Source organism: Tamandua tetradactyla, chromosome 21 (assembly GCF_023851605.1).
Source record: "Tamandua tetradactyla isolate mTamTet1 chromosome 21, mTamTet1.pri, whole genome shotgun sequence".
NCBI lineage: Eukaryota > Metazoa > Chordata > Mammalia > Pilosa > Myrmecophagidae > Tamandua > Tamandua tetradactyla.
Genome location: NC_135347.1, coordinates 6,994,692 through 7,018,657, shown reverse-complemented (window position 1 = coordinate 7,018,657; position 23,966 = coordinate 6,994,692). Strand labels below are relative to the sequence as shown.

General features: G+C 36.2%; 1 long non-coding RNA gene, 1 other non-coding gene and 1 pseudogene across 8 annotated transcripts in view; 1 reads left to right on the top strand and 2 right to left on the bottom strand.

Annotated features, from left to right (window-relative positions):
- LOC143665441 (uncharacterized) overlaps positions 1-23,966 on the bottom strand; it is a 359,913-nt gene that overhangs the window by 174,718 nt on the left and 161,229 nt on the right. The window lies entirely within an intron of this gene.
- LOC143665742 (serine-threonine kinase receptor-associated protein pseudogene) overlaps positions 5,694-23,966 on the bottom strand; it is a 41,959-nt pseudogene continuing 23,686 nt past the window's right edge.
- Positions 11,897-11,967, top strand: TRNAR-UCU (transfer RNA arginine (anticodon UCU)). The gene has a single exon. It is a non-coding gene; the product is annotated as a tRNA-Arg (tRNA).

Sequence of the window (23,966 nt, the reverse complement as noted above, 5' to 3'; positions counted from 1 at the left end):
TTGAGAGCAAGGCATTTTGGGGAAATGCTCAAAAGCTTGGATAAAGAAAAATGCTCCAGGAAAAGTCAGAAGGACCCACAAAAACTGAGAGAGACATTTTGAAACCAACTCAGTAGAGAAAGGAGTTCATTTTATGAGACCAGCAAAACATCATTTTATTTCTATAATAACTAATGTAGGACAAGGACTCCAAAGAATGGAAATTTAGAGACCAATCCCTACAAAAACTCTAAATTAGTTGTTAAAATAAAACATCCACTACTATGTAACATAGCCTAACCACCAAGCGGAGTCCATTCCAAGAATATAAGGATCATTTAGTATTCAAAATTTAGTCAAGATAATTTAATTTTAATTGACATTTAAAAGACATTTAAATATTCTGATATGTGGTGAAAACATTTCATAAAATATACCAAATAATGGTTTTTTAGTTATCACAGCACATTAAAAATAGATGCCCTTATTTAGCTCATAAACAGTATCCATAACTTTAAAAATTGAATTAAAAGGAAACAAAATCAGAAACTAGGAAAATGATTCAATTGATATATTAAGATTTTGAAAGGAATAAGAATTCTACAATGTAAATCAGGACAATAGATTTGGAAACTTAATGAACTGCAAAAAATAAATTAGGAACTGATGACTGATGTGATTTTGAAAGTATGTATGATGTACCTATTTGTATTGATTTTTCTAAAACACATAATTTATAGACTGCAGCTGCATTAAAAACAGAGACAAGGACATTCATAAATCTAGATTCTAGATGGATAGCAAGATATTTAAGCTAAGGAACCCGGACTTTGCAGGTTCACTATTGCCAGGGCAAACGCGCATACCAGCTCTCATTTCCCTAAACTAAATTGAGTCTCATGCAGTGACTGGTGCATGGAGAGTGCCTGGGGGTCCCAGGTCTCACAACACCGCGGTTCTGTTACTATTGTTATCCCTGTTCTGTGCACTTCTCAAAGCTAAGAAATATTGGTTCTGAGTAATACTATCATGTTTTTGAAAGTTTAACTGACAGTACGAATTTAAAATCCACTGTGGTCTTGGAATTATCAAACAGGCATTTGCTAGAGTCAAGATTCATTCCTAAAAATGGTTCTTGTTAAATTATAAAGGCATGGGGGGGTGCAAGGTTTTTCAGTGATAGAATTCTTGCCTCCCAGGTGGGAGACCTGGATTCCATTCAGCGTCCATGCACTTCCCAAAAAACAGACAAAAAAGCAAAGCAAAAAGCAAAAACAAGCAAAAATTCAATAAATGATGCTGCAAAAACAGGATACTCACATGGAAAAATAATGAAATGTGACCCCCACCATGCAGCATACAAAAAAAAAAATTATGAAGGCAGTTTATGTCAAGTAATAACCAAAATAATTTATTAACAAAAGATAAAGTATTTAGGTACTTTAGTTAATGTGTTGTGTAAAATAAAGATTGCCAATGATACTTGATATCGGTATGGTAATTTTAGTAAATGCAATAATACAAATAAAAATGGGATATATGAATATTAAAAAATGACAAAATGTTTATTATCTGCATATCATTCACCAAGTAACTCACTACTAGGAATGTGTACCAACAAAATAAATACCATTTAAATAGATTCATATGTATTTATTTTTGCATCACATAATTATTAAAAATAAGAAAATATCAAAGCATATTGAACAGCAACAGAGTTCTGATTAAAAATCAGGACCTATGTCATGTAGACTATTGAAAATATTTTACAGTTATTCAAAACCCTCAGTGTGATGACTATATATTCACAAAAATATGCAACCATTATATTTTTAAATAAAAAAGCCCACAGAATAAAATTACTATCACTGATAGCAAATATAAGTAATATGTAAGCAGTGGCTTTGGAGCTCACGCAATCAGAGTTGTGGGTTTTTTATTCACCTGATATTTCTTTTACTGTAGTTTGTAAACAGAATAATTAATAGCTAATAAAAATAATGCAAGTATGTAAACATAAAGAAAGTCAAGTTTTTTCAGAGTGGCTCAATCTACCTTTTCCACTAAAACTTAAAGGGGAATAAAAAAATTTAATTAAATTTTTGATTCATGTATTTTAGGAGCTTTCTTTCCAACTAGAATCCTTAGTTTTCTGATTTTACATTGATTGTGTTCAGTGGGTTCGTCTCCACTCCACTGGGCAGCTACTCAACCAGGTCAAATTTCAAAGGATGAAATTGATCATGAAATTGATCACTTGTAGCATGAAATGATCATCCTGAGATGGATAACTAAAGTTGTCTAGAACTATAATTTATAAAAACATTTGACATTGAGAAATTTACAGCTTTTACTCAGTGGTGCATGATACCCTTACAGAAGCAATGGCAGGGCTGTTGGGAGACAAAAATGAACATGATTTACTGCCAAGGGGACCCATTTATTGAGACTCAGTAGAAATGGTTTCTTGATATTTAAATAAGCTTTTCTTTTTAAAAGTTTCAGTAGAATAAATTTTTTCCCTAAATTTAAAATGAGATGCTCATGTTTTTTTTTTTTTTTTTTTTTTTTTTTTTTTTTTTTTAAAGGAAAGACAGAGAGAAGGAAGGAAGGATAGAAGGAAGAAAGGGAAACATTTTTAAACATTTTCTTGTTTTTTATTGTATTCTGTTTCTCCGTTTTTGTTACATGGGCTGGGGCCGGGAATCGAACCGAGGTCCTCCGGCATAGCAGGCAAGCACTTTGCCCGCTGAGCCACCGCGGCCCGCCCGAGATGCTCATGTTTTAATTTCATGCCTACTAAATGCAATACCATGAAATGGAGTGACTTAACATCAGGAATTGATTGGCTCACAGTTTTGAGGTTAGGAGAAGTCCAAAACCCAAGCATCAGCAAGGTGACTTTGGCATTCTGGGGCTGGAAACCTGTGATTTAGGTCCCTGTGATTTGGGACTTGGCCCCTCTGTGTGCATGGCGATGCACATGGTATGTTTTCTCCTTTCTCATCCAGGTTCTGCTGGCTTCCAGCTTCTTTCTCTGTGACTTTTTCCCTGCGTCCTTCTATATAAGGCTTCCCATAGTAGGATTGAGACCCGTCCTGATTCACATAACCACATTTTTAATTAAAAATAACAACTTTTGAAGGTCCTATTTATAAGTTTCCACCCCACAGGACCAAGGCTGGGACCTGAACTAGCCTATTATAGGATACATGATTGACTCCCCAACATTCATGAATACATGTCAAGGACAATGATACAATAGGTAAGAAATCCTTTAACAGTTTCCTATTGATTCTATGAGATTTAACAAAGTAGAACAATGAACATAAAAGAATAAAGGAAGTCAGACAAATGTGTTAAAAGAAACCTAACAACTAGAAATTTGTTAAACCAATTACCATATTAAGTATTTGGGGAGAACACATAGCAGTAAAAACATCATACATTTTTTTAGCAGCCTGCTGTTTACCAACAGAAGAGGAAAGTGCTAAAGGAATGCATTTAACAAGTTGATTTTATTGATTTGAACAAGCTCCAAGTAAATGCTCTTCTGCTAAGTCACCAGAGCAAATGCCCAGTGGAATTCAAAGGACTCAGCCAACACCAGTGTTGAACTGTTACTGCAAAATCATATTGTTAGGTCTCAGAGCAGAGAACCCTGTTTCCCCACCTCCTTCAGTTTCTTTGACTGCTCCAGGAATGCAGAAATCAATGAACTACCTGTACAGGCTGGTGCTTTTGTCCTGCAAATGATGAAAGCAGACCTACATTCAACATAACTAGAAATACGGTCAAAATCTATTTCTGCTGACAACACCCTACCCTAACAGTGCTTCACTCTGCCTGATACCTGCAGGTGCACAGCAAAGAACAGTGCTCCCATACCCCAACAATCTATCATTCCCTAAGTCAAGAAGCCCCTTTGTTAGTGCAGTCTTGTTGGCGTGATATTTTCTTTAAAAGGCAGCCCCCTAAGGGGGGGGGGGGGCAAGACCACTTTCCTAAATCCCACAGCCCTCTGTGTTGGTGGCTTCCCTCTGCTTCGTCCCTGATAAATCTGTCTTCTTACTTTGACTCTCTGTCCCATGTGGAATCCTTACTGACTCTAGGCCTAACACATTATCTATTTATCTTTCCCAACCAGCAAATATATTTTAGTCAGCAAAGGAAGAATACGAGAGATGTCTCGCTTTTGTTTTTGTTTGCAGGGGTTGTTGCTTAAAAGGTAACAGGGTCAGCAATTTCAGTGATCCAACAATTATGTCTCCCTTGATTGTATCGATCTGCTGAATCCCCATCAGTAACAGCCTCCAAATCAATATTAGGTCCTTTATGAGAGTCATAACTGATGGTGTACTATTGTCAAAGCTTTCAGAGACATAAATTTCACAGACAAAATGTTTAGATGTCCTACTTGCTAGGATTTGACACTTGTGACAGTAGTAGTAGACAGTAAATTGCAACTATAAGAAAACTGCATTGATAGATGATACTCTTTTGAAAACTTTTATTTTTATCAAAAATCTTCAGCTCATTTTGTAAAGATCCAATGAAAGCAAATAACAAACATCAATTTTTTAATAACCCACTAGGTCCCATCGTTGTGAATCAAGATTGACATACTGAGAAGTGAAAAAGGCATTTGTTCATTTCATCTAAATGCCTTCAGTAATCAATTTTGGGGTGCCCTGGTAGTTTCCAAGAACCTTTCAAACAAACAACTCCTTAAGGGTGATGGTAACAGATGATGACTCCTTGGAAAAAATTCCCTACCTGATGCGTTTAAGGAACTACAAAACAATAGTCTCTAACAACCAATGGTATTAGAAAAGAAAAAAGAAAAGCAGATTCAGAACTCTGGGTTTAGAGCAAGCGTAGGATAAAAATAAGCATTTCTTTTTCTTTGCTATGTTAAAGGACTTTACTACTGTTTAGTGGAACAGCAAAAGCCTTCATTTTAAAATTCAGATCAATTATTTTTTGTCGCATATTTCTTTTATATTTTGTTACATATAAATCTTAACGTTATTAATGATAAATCTGACTCTGATGAGAGTCTGAACAACTCTTGGTGCATTGAGAACATTCTCCACGGCAGACCACCAGACATGTGGCAGATTGACACAGAAGGATCACCACCTTATGTGACCCTGTGTGGCCTTCTCTAGTGTACCTCTTCTGGCCTTTTCTAAGGTTGACCTAGTTTAGAGCGCTTTCTTCCTCAAAATCCAACCCTATACTTTGACTCTCATTTCTTTGCAGAAAATTATCCAAAATCATTCACAAGATGAATCAGGAGAGAAAAATGCAAATTGGCAGAGATGTTATTTATTTGTCTATAGTATTTACAAATTACTAGTTGAATATCCCCTTTCTATTTAAAAAAAAAAAAAGAATTACAAGTCTAAATAGAGTTGACCCAATTTATTAAATGGCTGCCCAAAAAGATTTCTGAATGTTACTTCAACTTAAATGAGGAAGGAAAATAAAATTCAATACTTAAGAAAATCCAGATCAACATTTATGTATCTGTATATAGATAGGAGAACTATGTACATTAATGTTCACTCAATTTGATACAGTTATGATGTAGAAAAACCTCTTAATTTTCATACATAAAATTCAAATCTATCACTTCTTCCCAAGTAACAAACCATTGTCTTGTTTTAGAGGCATTTCATTTAGATGACTAAAGACAATTAAATGTTCAGAAGCAGTATGCAACGAAAAAAAAAATCAAGCCATTTGCTCTATCATATATTCTCTCTTTTGAGCAGAAAAAGGCTTTCTGCTCCAAGGGAAAAGTCAGAAAAATAGGCCATTATATATTTTTTCCATAATAAAATAGACAGTTATAAGAGATCTCATTGTAAAAAGAGAAATTGGATGTTGGCTTGCACATATTCATTCAAAAAGACAGGAGACTGTTTCTTACTATAAGAGAACCTGTCTACTTCTGATTCTTTTGAATTTTCACTTGTAGGTAACACCGATTTAGTTAGTTTCATCACGAGCTAATTCGTACTCCCCATTATTTACTTCCCATGCCTATTTTATGCAAAAAATAACTCTGGAAGGCTGATGCTTTTCTCTGCTTGTTTTGTCCATAAGTTTATACTATCTGTGGCATATGCCTGATGCTCAGGCTGTAACTTCAGCAGTTGTATTGTAGCTGGAATCTGAATTCTCCAAAGCAATTTCTTCTAGCTCCTCATCTGTTGTCTCTGGGAAACTGATCTTTGGCTTTACCATTTCACCATTACCTTCTTCAAGAAGCAACATTTCCAAAGGCCATATGTTTTTCCTAACACAGTTTGCCACAGTCTCAATGTTCCACCTTCACAGCTGCTGGTGTAGAGTTCTCCATCGGGACTAAATTTCACCCAATGAATAGGACCAAAGTGTCCTTTATTGGATTCTAGTTTTTCTCCACAATGATAATCATAAGTATAAAGTTTGAATCTTTACCATCTGCAACAAGAAATTCTTTCTTAGGATGAAGAGATACAGAATTGATGGTTGAAAGGGCTTCAAAGGATTTAGCTGGCTCCCAATTTCTGCACTATGAAAAGTAATAGATTATCTATAAGTTATTAGCAAAATCTGCCTCAGGAACATATTCCATACTACTAAAAACATAGTAATTGTAATATTTAGAGACTTAGTTTCTGTCATAGTAGCTTGATCCCAAAGGCAAACAGTTTTATCATCAGCTGATAGAATCTTTTTACCATCATTACAGAGTAGACCTTTTTGTAAAAGGCAGTTTAACTGAGATATATTTATACACCACACAATCCACCCAAAATATACAATCAATGGCTCATAATATCATCACGTACTTGTGCATTCATCACTACAATAAATTTTAGAACATTCTCATTCCTCAAAAGCAAAAACAGGGAAAACCCAAACATGCCATACTTCTTATCCTCCCCTATTATTGACCCTTTAGTGTGGTACATTTGTTACTGTTGATGAAAGAATATTTAGATGTGTCTGTTAACTATATGCCATAGTTTGTAATAGGTGTGTTTTCCCCATATACCACTCTGTTGTTAACTCTTTGTAATAGTTTTGTTCATTTGTTCATGGAAGAATTTTTTATATTTGTACTGTTAATCACAGTTGTCCTCCAGCACAAAATTTACTGCATTATACAGTCCCATGCTTTGACCTCTGGCTTTCTTTCTGGTGGCATATTTGAATCTAAGTTTACCCTATCAACCTCATGCACCCACCATCAAGCAATTATATTCACAATAATGAGCTACCATCACCTTTATCCATCGCCACACATTTAAATTCAAACCTAGTTAAAAATTCTGCACATATCAAGTAGCTGCTCTCCATTCTCTAGCCTCATTCTATCTTTTGGAACTTATATTCTAGATTCTATGAGTTTACACATTATGATCAGCCCATATTAGTGAGATCATACAATATTTGGCTTTTGTGTCTGACTTATTCACTCAACATAATGTCCTCAAGTTCCATCATTGCATACTTCAGAACTTCATTCCTTCTTATCGCTGAATCATATTCCATCCTGCGTATGTACCACATTTTGTTTATCCATTCATTGGTAGATAGGAAACAACAACAAAAAGGTTGTTGTTTCCACCTTTTGGATATTGTGAAGAATGCTGTTATGAATATTGGTGTGCAAATGTCTGCCTGCAGCCCGATTTCAGTTCTTCTGGGTATATATCAAGTAGCATGATTGCCAGATCGTTGGGCAACTCCCTAATTAGTTTCCTGAGCAAACACCAAACCATCTTCCACAGCGGCTGTACCATTTTCCATTCTCACCAGCAGGGAAGAAGTGTTCCTATTTCTCAAGATCCTCTCCAAAAGTTGTAGCTTCCTGTTTGTTCAATAATGGCCATTCTAGCAGATATGATATCTCATTATGCTTTTGATTTGCATTTCCCTAAAAGCTAGTGAAACTGAGCATCTTTTCATGTGCTTTTCAACCATTTGTAGTTCCTCTTTGGAAAAATGTCTACTCATGTGTTTTTCCATCTTGTAACTGGATTGTTTGTCTTCTCATTGTTGAGTTGTATGATTCTTTGTATATTCTGAATAGCAAACTCTTGTTAGATATGTCACTTCCAAATATTTTTTCCCATTGAGTAGGCTGTCTTTTCACCTTTTTGACATAGTCCTTGAATCATAGAAGTATTCAGTTTTGAAGAGTTTCCATTTACTTAATTTTTCTTTTATGGTTTATGCTTCAGGTGTGAAGTCTAGGAAACTAACACCTATCACTAGATTTTGAAGATATTTCCCTACATTTTCCTTTAGAAGTTTTATGGTATTGGGTCTTATATTTAGGTGTTGATCCCTCCTGAGTTAATTTTTTATATGGCTAGAGACATTTTAATGCCAGAGTTGTGATCACTGTTTTCCTTAGGTTCTGCTTCAAGTTTGTTAAACTCATACTTATGTAACTGGGGTTTATCCTGCACCACAGTTAACAAATAACTACTGTACACACTGAAATCCACAGATGTGAAAATGTGTTTATGAGCCAGGGTCATCAATGCATCTCCTGAGACACCTTCCTACACTTTGGCTGTGAAATCTGCAGGGGCTGTAGCTGCTTTGGTGTCATCGTTATTCAATATTGCACCCCAAACAGCCCTCTTATGAATCCAAAAATATTTCAATTCAGTCTCTTGTATCTCCATGATTTAGTATAGGTTTTCTATCTCCGCAAGTGTCAATCAAGAAATAGCCATAAGGCCTGATGGCACTGAAGGCCAAGTCAACTACGGACCTTGGTGTGGCCTGAGCAAGTGAGCTGTGGCTGCCTTAATGCCTGACTCACTGCCCAGACACTGGTGCTGGGCCTGGAAACAGGAAGAGGAGGCCAATCCTGCACATACCTTTTTTAAAATCATGAACGGCAAGTTCATTCCTCTATTTTACGTGGCTAGTTGGTGGAGGACAGATTGTTTTAGTTTCCTTCATATTCAAATCAGAGATATAGAGGGTGAAGTATAATAACATGTATTTATTCCAAATGCTATGTTCAAAATTATTAGTAGATAAAAGAAAAGATGCATTACAAATAGAGAAAGACAAGAAAGTAAAATAAAAAGCATAAAAAAGACTAAAGCCCAGATTTAGTGTGCATGACAATGTTACATATTAATGTTAGAATCTGAAGTAAAAAAAAACTCAAATCTGGTTCACAAACCAATTAGCCTATTGAGTGTCTATGAGGCACATGTAAAAATGTAAAGACACAGATAAAAATAACCAATAAAATATATAAAAGAAACATATAAAGGTAAATGGGAATTACAATTCTAATAGAAACTTTAACCACAATCAAAATTTGCTACATTATACCATAGGATATAGTATTATAAAAAAATACATAATGTCTAATTCATTATGACATTTATGCATCAAAATACCAAATTACATAAAATGGCTAAGTAATTATACTTACAATTCAAAAGGTTATTCAAACCAGATTTATTGTAAAAGTTAATCATTTCCCTGTCTTTGCTATGAAATTTACCAAATATTAGCTTTTGTTTTATTGGTATTATTACCAGTAGCATTGATAGTATTGTTGATTAATAATTTGACATTACATTTTATGTCCAAAGAGGAGATAAACTTTCCTGATAGCTTCTGGCCAGGGAATTAGAAAGAAAACGCTAAGATATGACATTTTTAGTAAGTCAAGATTCCATTTCAGAGAACCAAATATATTCTGGCTAGTTTAAGCAGGAAGAGTTATATTTGCTATATACTAAATGCTAAATTATTGGTGAGATATGGGCGGGCAATGGTGGCTCAGTGGCAGGGTTCTCGCCTTTCATGCCAGAGACCCAGGTTCAATTCCTGGTGCCTGTCCATGCATAAAAAACATTCTGTTAAATAAATAAATGATGAGATGTGAAGGAACAGATGGACTTTTAAGAATGGTCCCCAAAGTCACATGTTAGCTCTGAGCCATTGAGGAACAGCATCCTCTTCTATGATCAGGAATCTGCCTTACTAACTGGGAAGTTTCAGCAACAGCTGCTGGAACTAGAATCAAGCTGCCATTTCTGAAAGCAAGAGGCTGCCAAAGTCAGAAATTGGCTAGGAGAGCAGTTACCATTTGAACAATTACATGCCTGCCTCATCCACACCAGCAAGTCATGAATCTACCGGTAGTCTACTGTAGCATGGTTAATGTTTCCCTAGGAAAAATAATGCCTTCCAGATCTTATTTGTCAGTGACAATAGCAGCCGAAGTACAATCTGTTTCTCCCTTTTGCTTCCAAATTTGGAGTAGATATGACTGGATGATCCCCAATCCTTTCAAGTTAAAACTTAGGCTTCAGATGGGTCTAGAAATGTAGTTTTTAGCATCCCAGCCTCTGTGAATGATGCTTTCCTATTAAAAGCGTGCTGGGATGGATGGCTAGCAAATGTACTACAGCCACTGAGGTGTTTGGACTGGGCCTTAAAAAACAAATGAGAATGCACCGGAAGAGAAAATTGGGACCAGGCCACAGGCAAAAGAAATGATTGCCACGATAAAAAGAGAAAATAAATAAAAAGGCCCTGGAGTTTCTATGGGTGAAGCAGGAACAGAAAGAAGATGGTTCAGATGGATGGGAAGTGGCGACAGAGAGATTTTTAGTTACTTTCTATCTTAACTGGATTTTTCCTTAGGAGAATTGGGAAGTTGATAAGGACTCTGAAAGGAAAATGTTCTCTAACTCCACTTAAAAGCATCAACAATGAAGAAACTCAATTATGATGACATTAAAGAGCAAAGGGCAATTCAGGAGATTTTAATGCATTGCCTATAGGAGATTTTGATGTCCTCATGTGTTTTTCAGCTCCCTAGTATGCAATCCACACCTTGCAAAAAGTGCTCATGGCCTGGATGTTATAGCAACTAAAATAAAATCTAACAAGCAAAACCATAGAAACTGATTGTAGGTCTATTGATTATGGTATGATGTTTAACTTTCTGTTAAACTCAGAAAAGAGACTCATAAGCCAATTAGAAAAAATCCTTAGGAAAATAAATTTGGGAAAGATCAAGTTAAACACATTCTCATGGTTTATTACAGAATGTTCAGATTTTATAAGCTAATGTGCAATTTCAATGTTCAGGTAGATGATATGCAGTATTTCTCACAAATTATTTGGCAAGAGAAATCTATTTTCCTATGGGAATAGAGTTTGGATATACTGACCTAAAGTCATTGAATTTCTTAATTATTTCCAGACTCCTTGGTAAATAGCATCTTTTAAAAAACCTGGGCTAAGTCATCATTTAGTTTGTCTCTGGATATTTGTATTCATTTTTAATGTGCTTCCCTTAAGCATTTACAAAACTAGGCAGTTCTTAATTTTACTTGTCAGCTGGAAGGGAAAGATAGCATGGATGATTAAATTAATAGATTATTTTTAAAGCATATTTTATCCATTTGCTTTATAACCCTTTACACAATAAACATCTACTTCTAAGAAATGTTAACAATTTGTAAAATGCCAGTATATATTCCCCCTTTTTATGCTTAAATTCTAGGATAAATGAAGCTGAGCTGTTAAACAGTTGAAAGGAAACTAGACAACTGAAACAAAAATCTTGAAAACTCAGGAGTGGAAACTTATCCTAATGATTTCAAATGATTAAGAATGCTAATTTAACTATAGGGAAAATAAGAAAAATATGTAAAATTGATGTTTTAGCAGAATAGAGCCAGAGAAGTGGGATGTGAAATTTTGTGGAAGATTTCACAGTCTTAAGTTTGAAACATATGCATTGCCACTTATACCATTGGTGGGAGAACATATCTTCTCATGAACTAAATTGTAACAATAATTTTCTCCCTCTCTCTTTCTCTCCAAAGGACTGAAAAGCAAAGCAAAAAGGAATGTTCTAGTTGCACGGGTGGTTCAGTGGTAGAATGCTCACCTTCTATGCGGGAGACCCGGGTTCAACTCCCGGACCATGCACTCCCCCTCCCCCCCCCAAAATAGAATGTGCTTTATGCCCCTCCTTTAATATTGCTCTCTGAAAAAAAGTCCAAGAACTACCATAATCCTAAAACTCCCACCTTAAAAGAGAAACAACCAAACACCATTGTATGACACTTTTATATTTTGTTAAATAATGTGCTCCCAGTGGAAAGAGAGTACACACACATACACAAATTAATAATTTTTCTTCTATTATTTAATTCTAGCTTTCCAGACCTAATCATAGTAACAAATGAGGCACATTTTATGACTCTTTCTACCTTCCTTAGTCACTCCCTCTAGCCTAAATAGTGCTGGGACTGTCTGGGGTGTCTCATGTATACTCACTGGCAACTCTGATGAGACATCTCGTGGCATATTTTCAATAATACTTCTGCCATTGAGCTCCACGCTAACCTCTGCAGAATCTCAAGTGGAAATGAATATAGATAAAGTATCTGTCCTCCACAAACATGCCTATTACACTGTGTTGATTTTTTCTTAATTTTAATTTTTTTATTAGAGAACTTGAGGGTTTAAAGAATAATCATGCACAAAATACAGGATTGCATTACACCACATCACCAACAACCATGCTACAATTGGAAATTTGCTACAATTGATTAGAGCCCATTTTAATATATAATTGTACTATTAATTAAAATCAATGGTTTAACTTAGGGTTCACTGTTTGTATAATGTAGTTCCGTGGACTTTTTAAAATACTTTTTTATTCTGTTACCATATATACAATATAACATTTCCCCCAATTACATGTTCAGATATATATTTTAGTACTGCTTATTGCATCCACAATGTTGTGCTATCACCATCCATTACCATAACATTTCCACCATCCCAAATAGGACCCCTGTACATTTTGAGCCTTAACTTCCTATTCTTTATGCTACCCTATCCCTCTGTAAACTATATTCGAGATATTGACTCTAGGAATTCGTTTATTCTAACTTTTTCAATCAGTGAGATCATACAATAGTTATCCTTCTGTGTCTGGCTTATTTCACTTAACATGACATCTTCAAGTTGCATCCATACTGTCACATGTATCAGGACTTCACTCCATTTTACATCTGAATAATATTCCATTGTATATACAAACCACATTTTATTTAGCCATTCATTGGTTAATTGACACTTGGGTTTCTCTCATCTTTTAGCATCCGTGAATACTACTACTGTGAGTATCGGTGTGCAAATGTTCAAGTCTCGATTTCCATTTTTGGGGGGTATATACCTAGTAGTGGGATTGCCAGGTCATATGGAAATTGTATACCTGGCTTTCTGAAGAAACATCAAATTTTCTTCAACAGTAGTGGCACCATTTTTCATTGCAACTAGCAACAAAGTGAGTATTCCTGTTTCTCTGCATACTCTCCAACACATGTTATATTCTGTTTCATTAATAGCAACCATTTTAATGAATGCAAAATTGTATCTCATTGTTCCCTTGATTGGCATTTTCCTGATGGCTAATGATTATGTGCTTTCTGGACATTTGCATTTCTTTTTTAGTGTGATGTCTACTCAAGTCCTTTGCCCATTTTTTAATGGGCTGTTTGTCTTTTGATTGCTAGGTTGAAGGATTTTCTTATATTCTGGATATTAATCCTTTATCAGATATATGGTTTTGAAATATTTCTTCCTTTGCATAGGTTGTCATTTTACTTTCATTCATCTCTGCTATGATCTCTGATATTTCCTTCCTGCCCGCTTTTGGTTTAGTTTGCTCTTCTTTTTCTAGTTTTTCCAGGATTGAAGTTAGTTCTTTGATTTGAAATTTTTTCTTCATTTTTAATGTAAGCATTTAGAGGTCTAGATTTCCCTCTCAGCATTGCCTTCGCTGCATCCCATAAGTTTAGGTATGCTATATTTTCATTCCCTCCATCTCAAGTTATTTCCTAATTTTGCTTTTGATTTCCTCTTGAACCCATTGGTTGTTTAAGAGTATGTCATTTAATTCCACATATTTGAAAATTTTCCATTTCTCCATCAGTTATTGTTTCAAGCTTTATTCCAGTGTGGCCATAGAATATACATTGTATGATTTCAGTATTTTTTAATTTATTGAGAATTGACTTGTGAACCAATATATATCTATCCTGGAGAATTATCCATATGCACTCAAGAAGAACGTGAATTCTGTTTTCGTTGGATGAAGTGTTCTATATATGTCTGTTAGGTTTAGTTGGTTTAGAGTATTATCCACGTTTTGTACTTCCTTACTGATCTTCTCACTAGATATTCTATCCATTATTGGGAGAAGTAAGTGAAGTCTCCTACTATTAATGTAGAACCATCAAGTTCTCCCTTCAGATGTGTCAGCATTTGTTTCTTATATTCTGGGGCTCTGCTGTTAGGTGCATATGTATTTATAATTGTTGCATCTTTCTTTTCAATTGTCCCTTTTATCAGTATATAACAACCATTTTGACTCTTAGAACTTTTTTGACTTAAAGTCTATTTTATCTGATATTAGTACAGCCAGTCCAACTCTCTCTTGGTTAGTATTTGCATGGTATAAATGTTTTTTCCACCCTTGTACCCTCAACCTCCTTAATCTTTGAATTTACGGTGAGTCTCTTGCAGACAGCCTATAGTTGGGTCATGCTTTTGTATCCATTCTGCAAAGTTCTTCCTTTGACTAGAGAGCTCATCCATTTACATTTAAAGTCATTATTGATAATATGCGACTTTCTTCTCCCATTTTGCTATTTAACTATTGTAAGTCATATCATTTTTTTATCTCTTCACTTTCATCAATGCCTACTTTTATATTATTTGATTTTTTTGTGTGCTGTACCATATCGAGTGTCCTCTCATTTCCCTCTGGATATATATATTTCCCCCTTTGGATATATTTTTGATCTAGTTTATTTGGTTACAATGGGGTTAAAATTAACATCCTAAATCTATAACAACCATTTTCATTTCATACCAACCTAACTTCAATAGCATGCACTTATATTTTTCTAAACCTTTCTGTCTTCCACCATTTTTTTTGTACATTGTATGTCTAAAACATAGATTCATCATTGCTGTCTAGGTATTTGCACTTTGGCACCTGTAGGAAGGAAGAAGTAGAGCTACCTGCCAAACTACATACTGCAATAATATCGACATTAATAATTACCCAAGTTGTTACATTTACCACAGGTCTTTATTTTTTTACACCAGTTTGAACCAATGTCTAGTCTCCTTTCCTTTCAGCCTGAAAAGCCTTGCTTGTTGGGCAGGTCTAGTGGTGCTATACTCAGTTTTGTTTATCTGAGAATGTCTTAGTCTCTATCTCATTTTTGAAAGAATACCTTACTGGATATAAAATTTTTGGGTAGCAGTTGTTTTCTTTCTGCACTTTTAAGTATTTCAGCCCACGTACTTCTTGCCTCCATGGTTTCTGATGAGAAATCTGAAGTCAATCTAATTGGGACACCCTTGTATGTAACATGTTGTTTTCATTTGCAACTTTCAGAACTCTCTCCCTGGCCTTTGTATTCAATGATGTGATTAATATTTATGGGGTGTATTTTTCTTCATCTGTATACTGTTTGGTTGAGGCTTTGTTAAGTATGTCCACATTCTGACCTTCTTTATTGGCGTTTTCTGGATTTTCATCCTCTCCATTTGGATGGATCATTATTTCCTATTTCTTTGTTTGTGTTGTATTCTTTTTTACACACTGTACATTTAAATATTTTAAAATGTTAACTCTGGAATTTATTCCCTGAGATGTCTGTTTGATGGTTTTGAACAAGCTTGTAATAAGACAGACATTTTCTTGGGCTTCAGTTCTCTTATCAGGAAGTTCTGCCCAAGGTAAATGCAATATGCAGGGTTTCCCCTGTATTTCTGGGCCTCGGTCTTATCATGGGCTATTGCTTGCTTGTTGTTTTGGGGTCCCCCTTGTGTCAGTTTGGTAAGCTGCCAGAATGCAATATGCCAGAAATGGAATGGCTTTTAAAAAGGGAATTTAATAAGTTACAAGTTTTTTCAGTTCTAAGGCCATAAAGATGTCTCAACTCAGGCATCCAGAGAAAGATACCTTAATTCAAGAAAGGCTGATGTCTGGAACATCTCTGTCTGCTGGGATGGCATGGAGCTGGCATCTGCTAGGGACTTTGGTTTCTGGACACCTGTCAGCTAGGAAGGCACATGGTGACATTTGCTGGCTTTCTCTTTCAGCTTCTCATTTCATAAGTCTTCCTTGGGTATATTTCTCTCCTGCATTTCCAAAGATCTCTGGGTATGTGGGTTTACTGTCACTTCTGTACCCCAAAGCATCTACTTTGGCTCTGTTCTTTCCAAAGTGTTTCCTATTTTAAAGGACTCCTGTAAGCCAATCAAACCCCATATGGAACGGGTGGACTCATGTCTCCATTTAATCAAAAGATCACACCAATTGGGCATGTCACATCTCTATGGAGATAATCTAATCAGATGTTTCTGCCCTACAATATTGAATTAGGATTAAAAGAAATGGCTGCCCCAAAACGTTAGATTAGGATTGAAATATGGCTCTTCTGGAGTACATAATACGTCAAACCAGTACATTACACCCTCTGCATACCACAAACAGCATGTTTTTTCCATATACAAAATGCATGCAATTCCAGCACAATATCACAAAGCCTTAAACCATTTTGGCAACAATACAAATACAATACAGATTCAAAAGCAGCACGAAATCTCATCCAAGCCCGGTACAGGCATGGTCTGTTCTAGGCAAAATTCTTTTCTGGCTCTGGACCTATGAAACTCAGAACAAATTATCTGCTGCCAATATACAAAGAAAGGACAGTCTTAGGATATATGTTTACATTGCCATAGGGAGAAATCAAAATCCAAAAGGTTAAAAGGGCCACCCAACCCAAACTATTCGGAAAACCTGCAAGGCAAACTCCATTGGATTTCAAATTCTGAGAGTCACTTATTCAGAAATGCAAAAATCATATTCCAAGGGTTTATGCAGCAGCCCTGCTCTCTGCAAATTCTTGGGTGTCAGTTGCAACATTGAGGGGTTTTTTCTTGACTTCACCCTCTCCAAGCTTCAAGGCAGCACCCAGGATCTCTGCCATCTCTGAACACATACTCAACCACTCCAGAACAGTAAGGTGGCAGCCAACCTCCCACAATTCCCAAGGAATGTGCTCCACCCTCTCCAAAGCCTGGGGCACCATAACTCTTTCATAATATCTAGGTGGAAGGTCTTCCTTCTGCCTTTGAGGCAAGCCCACCTTTTCCAAGTGTATGCATGTGTCTTCTCTCCTGGCGTGAGATTTCCTGGATTCAGACCTTTGCTTCTATGGTTCTGCCTCTGAAGTCATTTTTCCTTCAATTTGTCCTTTTTCTGTCCCTTTTAGTCCAGACTGACAGTGGTTCCATTTATACAGATCCTGGAACACTCTTCTTTGTTTTCTATGCAGTATGCAGGATCATAACCATCAGTCAAAATGACTGTTCACAAATCCTTTCTGAATAACTCGATCTCTAATGCTGGCTTTTTCTGAAATGGATGACTGCTTCCATGCTTGCTTAAATCCTCATGTGGGGCCTTGTTCACTGATGTCTCACTTTCTGGAAGCACAGAATTTTCCAGACCATCAATTTCTGTTTTTTATTGTACCCAAAAGTTCAGTTCTCAACTTATCTCTTTCCCCTAACATTTTACTATAAGCTGCAACGAGCAGCCAGACTGTGTATTCCACATTTAGTTGGAAAATTCCTCTGCTAAATATCCAAGTTTATTATTCTCAAATTCTGTCTTCTATCCATAAAGAATGCCTTCTGCCAGTTTGCAAAGACACATTCATCATTTCTGTCTAATGCCTTATCTAAGTATCTTTAGAGTCCACATTTCTACCAATGGTCTCTTCGAAGCGTTTTAAGCATTCTTTATTAAGATCCTCACAACTCTTCCCAAATCTTCCCCTTATCCATTTAAAAAGCCATTCCAACAAGTTTGGTATTTGCAAACCACAGCAGCACTTCATGTCTCCAGTACTAAATTCTATTATTACTTTGTTAAGCTGCTGGAATGCAATATAGTAGAAATGGAATGACTTTTAAAAATGAAATTTAATAAATTACAAGTTTACAGTTCTAAGGCTATAAGAATATCCAAATTCAGGCATCCAGTGAAAGATACCTTAATTCAAGAAAGGCAGATGCTGTCTAGAACACCTCTGTCAGCTGGGAAGGCACATGGGAACATCTGCTAGCTTTCTCTCCTGGCTTCTCCTTCTATAAGGCTTCCTTGGGAGCGTTTTCCTTCTGTATCTCCAAAAATCTCTGGCTCTGTGTGCTCTGTCACTTCTCTCCAAGCATCTGCATCAGCTTTGCTCTTTTGAAAATGTTTCCTCTTTTAAAGGGCATTAGTAACCAATCAAAACCCACTTGGAATGGGTGGAATCACATCTCCATCTAATCAAAAGTTCACACCTATAATTGGGCGTGTCACAACTTTGTGGAGATAATCTAATCAAAAGTTTACCTCTATGATATTGTGTCAGGATTAAAAGGAATGGCTGCTCACACAAGATTGGGTCAAGATTGGGTCAGGATTAAAACATAGCTTTTCTAGGGTACATAATAATTTCACACTGCCACACTCTGTTTATAGTAGTTATGTTGTCCCCAGTTTCCTTGGCACAGACCTCCCCCTCCTGGGTGCTTGAAGCTGGCAAGTCTTTGTCCCAGACTCTCTACCTCTATAGTTCATTGTGCTTATTTCATTGTTTCAAGCTGCTTCTGCTTGGATAACATATTCTCCAAAGAGAGCACCACGAGAGGACTTTCCATAGTCAGTCTTTCCCAGCCAAAACAGGGCCAGTGACCCAAGGAGGTGGTGTAGATTGGTTCCAAAGTGCCCTAGTGAGGGTTACAGAAAGGATGCCAAGAGCATCACCAATGTTTTCCTAAAGCTTAGCTTTCCTGGGCTGCTAAGCTAATGCAGCCATTCAGCTAATTGACCCATGCACCTTGAGGAAACACAGTATTTTTGAGTTTCCAACACCACTTCTTCTATCCTGGTTGGCTTGAAACAATAGCTGCCACTGCTTTTGTTGCAGTGGGTTAAAAGAATGGCTGCCCATTGGGTGCACAGGTGGTTCAGTAGTAGAACGCTCACCTTCCATGCAGGAGACTCAGGTTTGATTCCCAGACCATGCACCTTACCCCAAAAAAATGAATGGATGCCCTCAGAACTGGGTCCTCAGTGATCCAAATTTGCTAATCAAAATCCATGATCAGTGATCAGCCATGCCCACTCATGGTCTTGAGGAAGAAGACTTAAGTGTCTCTTTTTGTCCCCAGTGAGCTTTCCAAGATCTGGACCCCACGGTGATCTGCAGTAAGAGTCGGGGATGGTTCATTTCCTGGTGCGTGACCATGCAAAAAAAGAGTGGGGGATGGACACCAGTGGTCACCATGTGGAGAAAGCAGTTTATTATCCTTTATCGTAATGTATCAGCCTCTTCTTCCTTCTTTTCCCTAGATGCAGTACAGTGTTCTTCTGGCCTCAGAAGTTTCAAACTAGTTGTTTCAGCAAGTTCCTGGCTGTTTAATAGTTGTTTTGATGGAAGGACTGAATCCTGAAGCTACCACTCTGCCATCTTTCCATAATCTTTCCTCTATTGTTTCTTTTGACATATTTGTTCCATAAATGTTTTGCATAAATAAACAATAGAATTTTGCATGTCCTTATATAGTGATACTGTCTTCACTTTAAATGTAGGTTACTTTTACAGGAGGTGTCTTTTAATTCTTGATTTATTTTCTGTTTTTCCTAAAATTCTGGAAAATTCATTCATGATAAGAAAGTCAGACAGTAAGGAAGGTATCAAATCCAAGAAATCCAGGTTCAGCTTTTTAAAAAATCTGAAACTCAATTACTATGGGCAACTACTTGACTATTCTGAATCTGTTACCTCATCTGAAAATGCAGCTAATATTGGCTTCTTCAAAGGGTTGTTGCAAGAACTGAACAGCATAAAAAAGATGAACCTGTTGGATGTTGTGTCTGGGACATAATGAGCACTTACAGTGTTGATTATGCTCCTCTCTTATTCAAATTCTCCCAAATTAAGGCTGGCTATTTACATATCAGAATCAGATAAAATGGATGTAAGAAAACTGGTACAATTTTTATAAGACTATCCTTACCACATTTGAGTCTTTCTACTTCTTTAGTTCTTACAGTACTTAAATTTTGAGTAGAACACTTATCAAACTGCCTTCTAGCCTGATTTTTGCTTTCTTGTCTCATGCCTCCTATTATATTATGAAAGCCTTGATGGTTATAAATACATCAGCCTCTCCTCTTTGTTCTGAAGACTGTTCTTGTAAAGGATTTTCCCAAAATACATGCCTAATAAGTGGTTTGTATTTTTTTTAATTTTTATATATAGCCCTCTTAGTCCAAATAGTTTTCACCAAAAATATATTGTGTGAAATGAAAGTAGGCCTTGTCTTAATAGTTTTTCAGGAAGAATTGAGCATATTCACCTTTAAAAGAAATTCCCATGCTTTATTTTCTTCAATTTCACTTTTAATTGCCAGTATTTCCAAATACATGCAAGCATAAATCTCATTTCTTTCTGTATCCCCAGGTATCTCTTAAACATATTGCTTCTATTGTAAGGGACAACAAAGAAAAATTGGATTGTATTATTATGCATGGCAGAGTAACAGAACACCACTGGGCCCGATTCTCTACATTTCTGCATCTTTTATGAGCTTCCACAAATATGAGCAGGGATGTATCCTAACCATATAAATTTTCTCTACCCATTTAAGTGGTGCATAGGTTTGTCACATGCCGTGTTCATTGACCATGTGTCTTGGATACATATACTACCAAGAAGATCAATTTGGCAAAGATTTTACTTCAATAAGTAACAGCACCCACAGAGGAGAAATTCTAAAAAATTTCTAAACATGCCAGATACATATCAGAACAGTCAGGAAAAATCATAAGCAGTGAATCCCTTTGCTCTATTTTATTTCAATCTAGTCAAATAGAAAACTCTTTTTGAAAACAAGGAAAGCTTTTGGCATCAGGAGTCCTGGTTCCATTTTCAATTCTCTTCCTGACCTAGAAGGTCATTTCAACAAGTTATTTAATGATTTTATACCCTTTTAATCCTTTCCAGCAAACCAGGATGGAGAATCAGATATCTTTACCAAACGAACAGGAAAGCAATGGGGAAGAAATGGGGTTTTAGTGCCCCATGTAAAAAGTCACTAATAAGATGAATGGCACATAAATTTAAACCTCTAGTCCTGTGATCTAAAAGGATTGAGGGATGAGGTAATTTGAAAAGAGGAGTAATTTGATGTCTAAATATGCCATTAGGAAAGGTATGATTGATAAAACTGACGTGGCTGATTGCTTCACAATTTCTATTACTATTTTCAATCCTTCCCATATATTAACCATATCCATCCAATCTTCCAGCAACTGGGGGCTATAGGATTATCCCAAAAATGGGGAAATGGGAGAGAGAGTAAGAAAAGAGCTTTATTCATTAGATTTGTGGTTTGATTGTGACAGTTCTCTACAATTGAACATTAGGCCAGGTATTTCCTAGTTTAGAGGCAACTGAAATTGAGGATGTACTGATTTTGATGGTTGGCTCTTATGTAACTTTTTTGCTGCTGCTTGAGTAGCTGCTGCACTTCCAAGGATGCCTCAAACACATGACTGATGATAATTCACATTTATACATTGATATCATTACATTCTATTGTTCTCATTACCCTTATGTAGTTTTATCATTTTTCCAATTTTACAAATGAGAAATCTAAGGCTACAAATTTAAGACATTTTCAAAGTCACGTGCCACACTTTTAGACAGAAAACTCACTTCTTTAGATACTTAAACCCCAATCTCCCTAACTTTGTATAATAGCTTTGGTTATTTTTTTCAACTCATTGAATATATAAAGATATAACTCTAAATTAAGGGATATTATTTAGATCACTATATACAATATCTGTCAAAAGCTGAACTTAGCTAAAGAGAGCAAAGTTGAGCTTCTAGGTGTTGAAAATATTTAACTATATCAAACAAAACAAAAGTAACACTCAAGCCTCTGATTATTTATTATAATAATAAAGACAAGAGACTAACTCAGAGAAAGTGTCAGCTTCTCCTCTATGTTAGTGTCTTGTGTATATTATTTGATTTTTCTCCCTGGATTGGTGCAGCCACGTGAAGGTCGGATGGATCAGAGCAGACATAGGGGCTGCCAAAGGAGTGAACAACAACAAAAAAATTCTGCAGTTTTATGGACCCAGGGGCTGGTAGTAGAGGGAAGCTGGGATTGGAAAAGTTCTGAGCACTGAGTCAGAGTGTAGAAAAGAATCTGTAAGTCCTCCCTCTCCTCCCAGATAAGGAAGTCTCAGGAGAGGTACTTAAAAAAGGTCTTGGGCTAGGAATTTAGGTATATGTAAGACCACGACCAGCCAGAGGGGCTAAGTCCTTGACTGTAACCCCCCTTAGGGATTGCAGTGCCCTGGCTGTGCAGCTGTGGGGGAGAGCAGCTTTTCCCTCGAGGACTGACAGGGAAAGGCTTTGTAATTTTCTATTGGTGGGCTTGAAAAATCACATACAGGCTTTTGGCCAGGTTTCAGGCTCCTCAATGTATTAACTGCTCCCTTTCATAAAAGAATGGGAACCAGTGTACTTTGTATCAAAGCTCTTTATTTAAAAGGTAAACATAAAAACTTGAGACATGGTTGTCAACAAATGCCTAAAGTATTTATTGAAGTAGTGCATTAACTTTAATTTTTAGTTTTCTAAAAATAATAAATCAAACTCTTCGGTTGCGTAGAAGAAAACATGCAAACTCACACATAAAGAAATTTGTCTTCCTGATAGGAAGTTAAAAGAGGAATTTTTTGTTTTATTCTTTATAGAGAAAACATTGAAGGCAAGCAAAAAATGTCATCAACTACAATTTTGCCAAAAGATACGTTGTTGCAATGCATGTTTCCTTTTTGTCTACACATAGTAATGAAGAGACTAGTGATAAATTAAATCAGGGAAGCCAGTTCCTTTTCTTCTTGAGAAACTAGGATAAAGTGTTATCATTATACTTCCACATTTCTTCTGATGTGCTTCAGGAAAACCATTTTTGCAGTATGATTATTGTTTATTGATTATAGAGCTTCCCAAGGCAAATAAGATTGGAAATTCTAGGTCAGGATAAATAGCTTTACCTACTTCAGTGTGATCAAATCCTTAATTTTGACAGATTTTTCCAAGATTGTTTGATCATACAGATATTTATCATAGAACACCTTTTGGGAACTCATTCTATGTTGGTCTAATTTAATTCTGCGATAGAGCTGAGATAATCTAGGGAGTCAGCAACATGTCCACTGGACACACTTCTCCAGGGAGGCAATCCTGTTCAATGCTTAGTGTCATCACCCTACTTCTCACTAACCATTTTACAGTATTTTTTATCTGACAGCAAAATTTTGCAGTTACTTTCACTCTTTTCTATATTTCATGAGAGTTTTCTTTTTTTTTTTTTTGCCATTCTTACACACTTGTTTCTCTTTACCAATTTCTGAGTAATCTGGATATTATCACTAAAACATCCTGTGAACCTTGGCTGTAATTGCAGTAATATTACAGATTATTTCAGGAAAATTTATGCATTTGCCATTTTCTGTATGTACGTCCATTCCATTCATCTCACACTATACTTAATAACACTAATAATTACAATAGTCCTAGGAGATTAAAGAAAACATTTTAAGGTAATAAATGGTCAAGAATATATTGGACCTTATGAATACCGTCAGCTGAATACCGTCAGCACGTGCTCCTCAGGTCTCCTGTCATGGGGGTCATAATTGATTAAGCTCACGTGCACACTTTTGGAGTCACCACTGCTTTCACACTTAGAACAAGTCTCATATAGGCAGACTGCAGCCAGTGACTGAGCACGGCAGGGATATTAAGCAG